The sequence below is a fragment of the Triticum aestivum genome, chromosome 7D, assembly GCF_018294505.1.
Source record: "Triticum aestivum cultivar Chinese Spring chromosome 7D, IWGSC CS RefSeq v2.1, whole genome shotgun sequence".
In the NCBI taxonomy this organism is placed as follows: Eukaryota; Viridiplantae; Streptophyta; class Magnoliopsida; order Poales; family Poaceae; genus Triticum; species Triticum aestivum.
In genome coordinates this window covers 629,676,375-629,689,134 of record NC_057814.1, presented here as the reverse complement: position 1 = coordinate 629,689,134, position 12,760 = coordinate 629,676,375, and positions in this window count along the sequence as shown.

Genomic DNA, 12,760 nt, shown 5'->3' with positions numbered 1-12,760 from the left:
GATACAGTTTTTTGCCTAATTGTCGCACAGACAAGTTTCGCAGGTTGCAGCTGTTATTTTGGATCAAACAGTCATTTAGAAAAGAAAATATTCTAGACCTAAAAACGGGTACAGATGAGTTCGCGGGTTCTAATGAGGCCTCTGTACAGAGAAAAGGGATCTGCTAGTTTCAAAAATGGATATAAAACGATTACCGCAGGAGGATATGTTGCTTTTTAAATCAGAAGAGGCTGCGGTGGAGGAACTCTGAAGAAACTATGATGAACAGCAGAAACGCAGAGGAACTTGCAAACCCTAAAATGCGGACCTAGAGTGCGGGACGGCAAGAACTTACAGCTGCAGATCTACTGCGGAGGGTCGCCGCCGTTCTCTGATCGATTCAGGTTGATGTAGCGGCCAAGATCGACGAAGACGAGGTGCGCTGCGGCGGCGGCGGAGCTCGAGTGGTAGTGGAGTAGCGAGAGGAAGAAGACGACGAAAGGGGGAGAATGAAGAAAGACCGAAGGTCGTGCCTATTTATAAACGAGGACTGATAAAGCGGGCGCGAAAAACGAGGAGGCCAAACATGGTTATCCAGCTACTCTGAAGCCTCGATTTTTGGGATGGTCATTAAGATAAGGATCCGTTGGGATATGACAGCATAAGATATGAATTTAATAGAAGATGACGTCATGGCGGGTTATCATGAATGTAGAAGATGACGTCATGTCGGGTTATAACTTTTGCACAGACAGAAGACAGAAGGCTTTTCTTAAGGTATTAAAGATTGACATGAACCGGTTCAAATCAATCTGGGGCCTAATGTTGGGGATATAACTACTAGTGTAACCCGCCCAGGAGGGGCCGAGTTATGCTATGACGATTTACCATATGAAGCCCAATATCAAGCTTGAAGATGGCGGTTCAGTTAAGGGCCCAAAGCCCGCAGGCGACTTAAGGCCCGTAGTGAAAAACCGCCATAATGGCATGACTTGTATTGGAAGGCAAGATTAACTAGTCACCGAGCCGGACACTATTTATGAGCCAGCCGGGACTCTGTAGGCCGTGAGGCGTCAACCCGTGTATATAAGGGGACGACCCGCCGGCGGCTCAGGGCAAGTAACATCAGATCAAGAGCCAGGCATAGCAGATTCGCTCCCTGGTCATCGAAACCCCAGTAATTCCACCTCAACTGGATTAGGCTTCTACCTTCACCGCAAGGGGCCGAACCAGTATAAACCCTCGTGTCCTTTGTCCCACTTTAACCCCTTTAAGCTTCCTAGTTGCGATGGCTCCACGACTATGTCCTTTCACGAGGACATCTGCCGTGACAATTCCACGACATAAGCCGTAAAGCATGGCGCACTAAACTATCAAGTAGTCATCAGATCAAGCTTGCCAAACGTTCATAACATCTGCATCAGCTCCTGGAGCAGGTCTGTCACCTAGCGGTGCATCAAGAACATAATTCTTCTGTGTAGCAACGAGGATAATCCTCAGATCACGGACCCAGTCTGCATTATTGCTACCATCATCTTTCAACTTAGTTTTCTCTAGGAACGTATCAAAAAATAGGGGAGCTACATCGTGAGCTATGGAACTACAACATAATTTGCAAAGACATTTTGACTATCTTGATGATAAATCTTAGTTCAGTTAATCAAATTACTAACGAACTCCCACTTAAATCAACATCCCTCATATTGTCTAAGTGATGAATGATTGAAAGTGCAATCATGCCCTTAATCATATTTTGATGTTGATGACAACATGCATGTTGGGAGTAATCATGTTTATCAAGTATATCTCAGGATTATGTCTGAAGGGCTGTGTGTGGATCATGACTACGGACATAAATATATATACATATATCACTCAAGAGCAGAGACACAAGACAGACATAAAGCTTCGGCTTCTTTTTCGGTTTGTTCTTGAGTATAGGGATCCCGCACTATTATGAGGGGATCGTTGGATATCATGAAAGAACTTGCTCAAACCCACAAAATTCCCTCACATATCATCTCAAAATTCTTCCTCTAACTTATGCACAAATATTGGTACGATTATAAGATAATGGGTTCAACTATCACCGGACGTCCGAAAGTCTACGGACGTCCGGCCTCTCTCAGCCGACCGGGCTTCCGTATCTCCACGGTTGTCCAGTCCATCTCCACAGAACAAATATTAGCGGAAGACCAACCTCACCGGACGCCCGCTCACCTCCGGATATCCGGTGCATTTCAACAAAACGTTTATTAGCGGATTTCCAACCACACCGGACGTCCGGCCTCCGGACGACCGGCGCCTTCCGAGCGTCCGCTGACTGTGATTCTCATACCTTGTCTGTGCCCTTGGTAGATGTTCCAGCGACCGGACGACCGGTGGCCCGGCCGGACGTCCGGTCCAATCTGAGGCACCGGTCGTCCGGTACCCACCAGATGTCCGTCAGCCCCTGTGCACTAAGTGGCTCAACGGTCTGTTTTGCACTCACACTATATATAGCCTTCTCCCTCCCACGGGATAAGGTTGACCATTCACATTGAGCCTGCTAAGAACACATCTCCCTCCCTCTCTAGATTCCCTACACCAAATCCTAGATCCCTAAGGGATTTGGGAACATTTGAGAGAAGTTCTCCAATCAAGTGATAGATCCACTCCTTCTTCTTCTTCTCACCAAAGGAATTCGTGATTTGAGCAAGTTCTTGAGCATTTCCCAACGTTCTTGTTACTCTTGGAGGTTCGAGATTCCTAGGCGGTAGGAGTCTTTCAGAGAGGAATCGACCGTTGTGATTACCCTCGAAAAAGTTTGTAAGGGTTTGGAGACCACCCCAAGGTCTACCACTAGTGGTTGAGAAACGCCTCTGTGGTGTTGTCTCAAAGGGAGAATAGGGTGAGCCTTCGTGGCGTTGGTGTGCCTTCGTGGTAACATCCACCTCTCTAACGGTGACGTAGCTTCCCTCCATGGAAGTGAACATCGGCATACATCCTCGTCTCTTGGAGTTGCGGTTATTCCTAACCCTAACTATCTACTTGTGGTTACTTGTCTCTTAGCACTTACTTATATTATATTGTGCTTGTTTACTTACATACTTGGGTTACTTGTTTATCTTGCTTAGCTCCTAGCATCACACTTGTAATTGTTAGGCTCACTTTCATATTCCGCACTATTGCCTAAAATTGCTAAGTAATAATTAAAATTTGTAATTGTACCTATTCACCCCTCCCTCTACGTCCATCTCGATCCTTTCAATTGGTATCAGAGCCTCGTGCTCTATTCTTGTGGCTTAACCACCCTAGAGCGAGATGAACCCCGATGGGACTCCCCTTGTTGCAGATCCGAAGAATACGGGCGCGGTTTCCACGGAAGCCAAGTCCCTCACTTCAGAGGATCTGGAACAAGCTCTTGTTAAGAAAAAGGAGGAGCATGATGCCTCTCTTGAGCCCTTGGTACAAATGAGGATAGCCACACTAACCACGATGCTTGCAGCACTTTCGGGTGGTGCGGCCTCGAGGCCAGCTGTGCCTACTCCTTCACTTGGCCGACAACCTCCTAGCAATGAACACTCCAGTCTTCCTTGGCTTTATGCAAGACCTCAAATAGAGAAACCTAAGTATAACCCTCAAGGCAAACCTCCTTTACTTGATGAAACTACCGATTTTGCTTTGTGGAGGGTTGCTATGCAGGATCATCTTCGATATGGAAATGATGAGATGTTGGAGATCTTGGAGTATGGCTACCAAGCTGTTGACCCGAAGAATCTTACTCCGAGAGAGGTATATGACAAGAATCTCAATGACACAGCAACCATGTGCATAAGAAGAGGTATGACCGACAAGCAAAGGAGACCATACATACATATCACAAGTGCCAAGGAATTATGGGATACCATTGTGAGAACCAAGACCGGCACCTCCACTCTCCGGCTTGCTCAATATGAAATTGCCAAGGGTCAATTGCAAAACTTTTGTATGGAGAAAGGTGGATCTCCCAAGCAACTACTTGAGCGTCTCATGAATCTCACCGCCGACATTGAGTCATGTGAATGTGACAAGACTAAAGATGGATTTAACTTGGCCAAGCAATTTCTTGTGGATAAGTTGCTTCATGCTCTTGCTCCATATCATCACCAAATGGTGTGGGACATAAGACAACACCATGGATTCAAGGAAATGACTCCATATGACATCATATCCACTTTGCAACTATTTGAAGAGTCAAAGGCAAATGCCACAAAGCATCTTGCCATGCATGGTACCTCAACATCAAAGATCAATCTTGCATTGAAGGCCAAGCATGTATGTGAAGAAGAGCAAAGTGAAGAAGAAGAAGATGATGAGGAGGAGGATGGTGATGAGATTGATTCAGATGAGAGCCCGTCATATGAAGACATTGCTCTCTTTGTCAAGAAGTTTAGCGCAGGAAAATTCAACGGAAGATTCCAGAAGAAGAAAGTGAGGAAATGCTACAACTGTGAAGAAACCAACCACTTCTCCAACGAGTGCCCTTATTTGAAGAGAGAAGATAAACCAAGGTTTCCCAAGACCTTTCTCAAGAAGTTTCCAAATCCTTTGAACTCCAAGCTCAAGAAGAAAGATGGGAAAGCAATGGTTGCTCATGAAGAATCCGATCCGGATGATGTTAGTGGTGTTGCCGGAGTTGCTCAAGATTCTCAAAACACGTTGAGGCTAGTCAACAAGAGTGGTGATGTTGTCACCTACAACTATATGAAGTACTACAAGGGCAAGGCTCACAATTGCCTAATGGCAAAGGCTGTGGTGGAAGATGGAGAGGACCAATGCTCTCCTGACAAGGTCAACGTAAACCCACGATCAAACCCTCTTCTTTTCACTCCTCCTGCTCCAAATGATGAGTATCTTGATGCGGAGGATAGTTATGAGGATGATGATATAGATGATCCTATGCTTGCTAAACTAAATAAGTTCATGTGCTCCCTCAAAGAAAAGAAGCTCACTATGTTTCGTATGCTTATGGAGATGGTGAGTAAGCACACCATCACCATTAAGGAACTCGAAATCCTCGTCACCAAGGAAAAGGAAAAATATGAAATCCTTGAGCAGAAAGTCCAATATGAGGAAGCATGAAATGATGAACTATGCTTGAAAATTGGTGCAAACATTGATGTTCATACTGAAGATCTTGCCTCCTTGAAAAAGGCTATTGACTCTTGCAATGAGTTGATGAATTCTAAAAGTAAGCTTGTGAAGTCTAATGCTTCTTTCTCTAAGGATTGTGAGCTCCTATCCGTGTCTCTCAAGGCTAAGGAAGAAGAGCGCACCCTTCTTACAAAGAGTTTTGAGACGCTCAAGCTTACTTATCTTGAAACTCTAGCCAAGGCTTACTCTTCTCCTATTATCATTGTTGATGCTTGTACTACTAACTCTAGTAGTGATCTAGCATCTATTCTTGAGGAAAATTGCTTTCTCAATGCTCAAATCGAGAAAGGTCTCATGACATGTGCTCAAGGGAAAAATAACCTTAATGAGGTATTGAGCCAACACAATGAGGTGTTTGCCAAAGAGGGACTCGGGTTTGACCCAAGCACAAGCAAGGAGAAGGCGTCCGCTCAAAAGTGCACCACCCCTCTAAAAGAAACTTTGTTGCGAGAAGGGCACAAGGAGAAAGGTAAGGTTGTTAGTGGGAAGGCCACAAGGGGCATGCCCACTCTCAACAAGCCAAAAGAGTTCATGCCTCCAGCCTATGTACTTCGTAAGACTAAGGATAGAGAAGTTTATGCAAAGTTTGTTGGTCCTCGAAATGCATTTCTGTTTTATGCTATTAATTTGGGTCCCTAAGACCCTTGTGACTAACTTGAGATGTCCCATTGCAAAATGGGTGCCTCTAACGATGTAATAATTGTGTGTAGGTTGCATTCTCCGGTGGAGTAAAATGGGTGACTGATAGTGGATGTACCAATCATATGACCGGAGATAGCAAATTGCTCTACGATTTCATGGAAGCTATTCAACCATTTATGAGCATTATGTTTGGTGGAGGATCAAAAGGACAGGTACTCGGGTTAGGCAAGGTGGCTATCACAAATTTCATGTCTCTTGCAAATGTCATGCTTGTGCAATCCCTTAAATACCATTTGCTTTCTGTTCGCCAATTGGCTTCTGTTGGTTATGATACACTCTTTGGACAAACAGATGTGAAAGTCTTTAAGAGAGATACTCTCGATGTGGCCTTTGTTGGAGAGTTGGATGGAAACCTTTACATGGTTGATTTCTCGAAAGAGAGCACATTCCATGCAACTTGTCTAATGGCCAAGGCCGACAAGGGGTGGCTATGGCATTGCCGGCTAGCCCATGTCGGCATGAGAAATCTTCAAGATCTCTTAAAGGGTAATCACATCCTTGGACTAACCAATGTCTCTTTTGAGAAAGATCGTGTGTGTAGTGCATGCATAGCCGGGAAGCAACATTAATCAAAGCACCCACCCAAGAATATTGTGTCTACTTCAAGGCCTTTGGAGCTCCTTCATGTGGATCTTTTGGGCCTCCTTCATGGGATAGTCTTGGTGGGAAAAAGTATGGGCTTGTCATTGTTGATGATTACTCAAGATATACATGGGTCTTCTTCCTCAAATCCAAGGACGAGACGAAGATCACCTTCATTGATTTTGCCAAGCAAGCACAACGCAAGTTTGACAAAGAAATCTTGGCAATAAGAAGTGATAATGGCTCTGAGTTCAAGAACTACACCTTGGAAGAGTTTCTTAGTGATGAAGGGATTGAGCATCAATATTCAGCTCCATACACTCCCCAACAAAATGGTGTAGCAGAAAGGAAGAACCGCACACTTGTGGAGATGGCAAGGTCCATGTTGGATGAATACAAGTCGCCACATAGTTTTTGGGCCGAGGCTGTCAACACCGCATGCCATGCATCAAACCGGCTCTTCCTCCGCACTATATTGGAAAAGACTCCATATGAGCTCCTAACTGGGAACAAGCCAAATGTCAAGTACTTTCGTGTATTTGGGTGCAAATGTTTCATCCTCAACAAAAGAGAACGGTTAGGAAAATTTCTATCCAAAACCATTGAGGGCATATTTGTTGGCTATGGATCAAACTCTCACGCCTATAGAGTCTACAACAAATCCAATGGATGTGTTGTAGAAACTTGTGACGTGGCGTTTGATGAATTTAATGGCTCCCATGGGGAGCAAGTTGATCTAAGTGATGTAGGTGAAGAAGATTCTTCTCAAGATATCTTGACCATGGGTGTTGGTGCACTTCCTCCAATGAAACAAGAACCTCATGATGATGAAGAAGAAGATGGAAGCTTCACACATCATCAAACTACTTCAACACCCTCACCACCACAAGAACCTATTGCTCAACCAATGCCCATAGACCAAGTACAAGATGATGATCAAGTTCCTCTTCATGATAATCATCAAGAACAAGATCATCCTCAAGGTCAAGAACAAGAAAGTGCAATCATTGACGATGAACCTCAACAAATGCAAGATGAAGAAGAAGAACTTCCACGACATATTAATGATCCATATGTTGAGGACGTGGATGATGGACATGAAGTTGAACCTTGTGAAACTCTTACCTCCATCATGCCTCGAGTGGTCCGTCGTGTTGATGTTGACAAAATTCTCACCGGCATATCGGAAGGTAGAGTCACTCGTAAACATTTGACAAACTTTTGTGCTCACTTCTCGTTTGTGTCTAGTGTTGAGCCTCTCAAGGTACAAGATGCATTGATGGACAACGATTGGCTCATTGCTATGCAAGAAGAGTTGAACAATTTTGAATGCAACCAAGTGTGGTCATTAGTCAAGAGGCCAACTACCGAGAACAACGTCATTGGAACAAAATGGATTTTCAAAAACAAGCAAGATGAAAATGGTGTAATCATCCGTAACAAGGCAAGGTTAATGGCACAAGGGTACTCAGAAGTTCAAGGTTTGGACTTTGGTGAGACCTTTGCCCCCGTTGCCCGTCTTGAATCCATTCGCATCTTACTTGCTTATGCTGCTTTCAATGGTTTTACATTACATCAAATGGATGTGAAGAGTGCTTTCCTTAACGGTCCTCTACAATAAGAAGTATATGTATCACAACCACCTGGGTTCGTTGATCCCGATCACAAAGACTATGTGTATAAACTTCACAAGGCTTTGTATGGCCTCAAACAAGCACCTCGTGCTTGGTATGATCATCTTAAGAAGTTTTTACTCGATGATGGTTTTGTGAGAGGGGTGATCGATCCCACTCTTTTTACTAAGAGGGACAAGGGTGATTTGATCTTATGCCAAATCTATGTAGATGATATCATTTTTGGTTCTCCTAACATTCATTTGTGCAAGAAGTTTGCGGCTTCCATGACCAAGAATTTTGAAATGTCACTCAATGCGGATTTGAAGTTCTTCCTCGGATTTCAAATTCAACAATTTCAAGAAGGAATTTTCTTGTCTCAAGCAAAATACCTCAAGGATATCCTAGAGAAGTTTGGCATGTCTGATGCTAGTCCATGTAAGACACCCATGCCAACCAAAATTGTACTCACTGAAGACACAAATGGTATTCCTTTCGACCCATCTATTTACCGCTCTATGATTGGTTCATTGCTTTATCTTTGTGCATCTAGACCAGACATCATGTTTAGTGTATGCATGTGTGCTAGATTTCAAGCTTCCCCTAGGGAAAGTCATCATAAGGCGGTTAAGCATATTCTTAATTAGATACCTTGTTCACTCCCCAAAGTTGGGTCTATGGTACCCCAAGGATGCTAAGTTTGATCTCATTGGGTACACGGATGCGGATTGGGCTGGAGACAAAGTGGATCGTAAGTCCACCTCCGGCGCATGTCAGTTTCTTGGACGCTCCTTGGTAAGTTGGTCCTCGAAGAAACAAAATTGTGTTGCCCTCTCCACCGCAGAAGCTGAATACATTGCAACCGCCAGTTATGCAACTCAATTACTATGCATGAGGCAAACTTTGAAGGATTACGGTATCACCCATAGACATTTGCCTCTTCTATGTGATAATGAAAGTGCCATCAATATTGCTGAGAACCCCAAAGATCATACCCGCACCAAGCACATTGATATTAGGTATCACTTCATGAGAGATCATGTGGAGAAGGGTGATATTGACATTGCTCATGTTGGCACAGATATGCATCTTGCAGATATTTTCACCAAACCATTGGATGAAGCAAGGTTTTGTCAACTTAGGCGTGAACTTGGTATCTTGGAGCTTGACAATATTATGTGAAATCTAGTACCCATTCATGCATGAACTTAATGTCTTGTCTTGATGTAGGCATTTATTTAGGGGGAGACACTCAACTCATGAGTACTCTCACCCCATGTAATGCATAAAAAGAACAACCACTCTCAAAGCTATCATGTTATTCTACCTATGGTGCTTTCAATGATGGAGTAGTAATTATGCACCCAAAGTTCAAATCTTTGGGAAGCCATGTCAAGTATACTCATACATGGTGGCCTTGGCCACCGCTCTTGTCATTAGAACAATATCTAAGCGCTGTGTTTTAGTGTTGTTGACATAGGATGCTCATTGCTTAATATATTGTGTCTTTGCATCCTACTACGTATTGAACTCATCATCTTCCCATGATTGTCATTAGCACCAACTATGACACCCTAGTTTTCTCAAAAATCCATAAGTGCTTCCGGTCGTCCGCTATGTACCGGACGTCCGGAAAATTCTCTCTGGTGCCATATTACCGGTCGTCCGCTATGTACCGGACGTCTGTAAAGTCCTCTCTAGTGCCATATTACCGGTCGTCCGTTGAGACTAGACATCTGCTAATTTCTGCCCTGCCTAAACGCGTCGGACGTCCGGTCTTGACGGTCGTCCGCTACCTGGCGTATCTGATTGCCTTCTCAGGCCCCGGACGTCCGTTTCACACCGGCTGTCCGGTCAATTCCTGGCCCGCATATATATAGCAGCGTGCGGATTGAGCAGTTCCTAAACCTAACTTCCCTCGCTCCTCATCTCTTCTCCGCCGCCGCCGCTAGCTCTCCTCACTGCGGTCAGGCGCTAGTCGTGCGCCTCGCCGTCGGGACCCCGTTGGGTCGTCCCGGCCGTCGTCGGGGGCCTCGTTCGTCCCCGTCGCATCTCCTCCTCACCCCGTTCGTCCTCCCGAGGTAGCATTCTCCCCTCATCCCTCCACTCCTTCGATCTGTGACGGTGGATAAGTGAATTGGGTCTTCCTCCTCCTCTAGGTCGAGATGCCAAGGACCAAGCACTCCGCACGCAAGCAGGTCACTGGTGGGTCATCTAGTCTGCCTCGTCGTGGTGGCTCCGATAATTCACAAGAGTGGGCCCGTCCACGGAAGCGTGCCTCCCTCCCTCCTAGCTCGGCTAGCGACTCCTCATCGGAGGAATCCGACTATGAGGACGAGCTGGCTGATGTGGAGCAGCCCGACTATGTTGTTGTTCGCACTTCCGCACCCAAGCCGGGAACATGTCGACCCACCTTCAAGCCTACTCCTCCTCCGGTGCAACCTCAAGGTGATGCCTGTCGCATCTCTCTTGAACCTCCACTTCCTCTTGGCTGCATCATTAAAAGGTTCAATGAGGTTCCCATAGCTTCCTATCTTAAGCTTCGTCGTGACATAGATCAATTCTCTGTTGTTAGCGACTCACAGGATGCTCGTTTTCGCACTAATGTCCAGCAGACATTTTACCACTATCATCATTCCTAAAGGCCTATCTCTCCATGTATGCATTCACTTAGAGCATATTCGTACTCATCCGGCGAAATATCCGGGGGCTATTGAGGTCATTGAGTCATCTAATCTTGCTGCCCCATTTGCATTTCAACATGACTTTAACCAAGCTGCCATTCATCAATTCTATGCCACATGTTATTTTGGTCCAAATAACACTGTCACTTGGATGACCTCCGACACCGTGCTCACGTCGTCTTATTCTGAATTTGTTGCTGTCCTTGGGTTTCCTGACACCGGTTTCAAAATCCATAAGGATCACCCCAACCATAGGCCCAAGGGCATTAAGGTCTGTGCAGATCTTCTCAAACCAATAGAAGAAATGACTAATGAGGAGAAACAAAAGGATCTGAACCAAGTCTCATTTGGCGCTCACCCTTCTATATCATCTATCAGTGTGTCATTCGCACCATCTATCCCAAGATGGGTGACAAGGGGTCTTGCAATAGCTACTGCATTGATCTCATGCATCGCCTCTATGCATATCCAAAGGGGACGATAAATGTTCCTCATTTTCTGTGGCATGAGATCCATCTCGCTAGTTTTCAGCACAAGCGGGCCTTTCTTCAGGCTTTTATCGAGAGTGTTGCTCCATTTCCCATTGCCCGCACTCACTTGCATGAGCGGTGGGTCATTCCACCTCACAAGGCGGATGATTGTGTCCCCAAGGACTCTTCTACTCCTACTCGTCGCACTGCTGCTAGGGTTCCCCCTCCCACTGCTCGTTCCACTCCTCCCAGATCTGCATCCTTTGGGCGCATTGCTCGCTTTCTTGGGAAGGCTCACTCTACCATGATGAAGGTGTTTACCTTTCATTGCTCCCAAAATCACGACTTTGTCACTCGCATGGTCACTTCCAAGAATGCTCTGAAGGCTCGTCTGCGAGACTCCGGAGTTTATGATGTGAGTGACGATGAGCGTCTCCCTGACGAGCCACCTTCTAACTTTGGTTTTCCCTCGGGTCCTGAGTGGGCTGACTTCTTTGATGAGGCTAGTGGCAGTGGTGCTCGTGATGATGATGACGATGATGCTCTCTGATGCTGCTATGACCCCCCTTTTGGGTATTTGATGCCAAGGGGGAGTAGGCACTTATTTATGTGATTCTATGATATTAGCTGGTATCAAACTCATGTTATGTTTTTATTAGCTTGTATCGAACTCATGTTATGAGTTTTATCGACTTATGTTCTATGCTAAGTGATGAACCTATATGGAGCCTATTTTGAGTTTATGTTGTCTTGACTATCTTGTGTATGAGATTTGGTTGTGTTGGTATCATATTGAGGGGGAGCTCTCTTCATGCTTATTCTTTATTTATTGCACATGTTTAGGGGGAGCTCCACAACAAATCCTTTCGATATTCAAAGTTTTTTTAAGTGCATGTATGTTGTCATCAACTACCAAAAAGGGGGAGATTGAAAGTGCAATCATGCCCTTAATCATATTTTGATGTTGATGACAACACGCATGTTGGGACTAATCATGTTTATCAAGTATATCTCAGGATTATGTATCAAGGGTTGTGTGTGGATCATGACTACGGACATAAATATATATACATATATCACTCAAGAGCAGAGACACAAGACAAAGACAGAAGGCTTCGGCTTCTTTTTCGGTTTGTTGTTGAGTATAGGGATCCCGCACTATTAAGAGGGGATCGTTGGATATCATGAAATAACTTGCTCAAACCCACAAAATTCCCTCACATATCATCTCAAAATTCTTCCTCTAACTTATGCACAAATATTGGTATGATTCTAAGATAATGAGTTCAACTATCACCGGACGTCCGAAAGTCTACGGACGTCCGGCCTCTCTCAGCCGACCGGGCTTCCGGCTCTCCCCGGTTGTCCGGTGCATCTCCACAGAACAGATATTAGCGGAAGACCGATCTCACCGGACGTCCGCTCACCTCCGGATATCTGGTGCACTTCAACAGAACGTTTATTAGCGGATTTCCGACCACACCGGATGTCCGGCCTCCGGACGACCGGCGCCTTCCGGGCGTCCGCTGAATGTGAGTCTCATACCTCGCCTGTG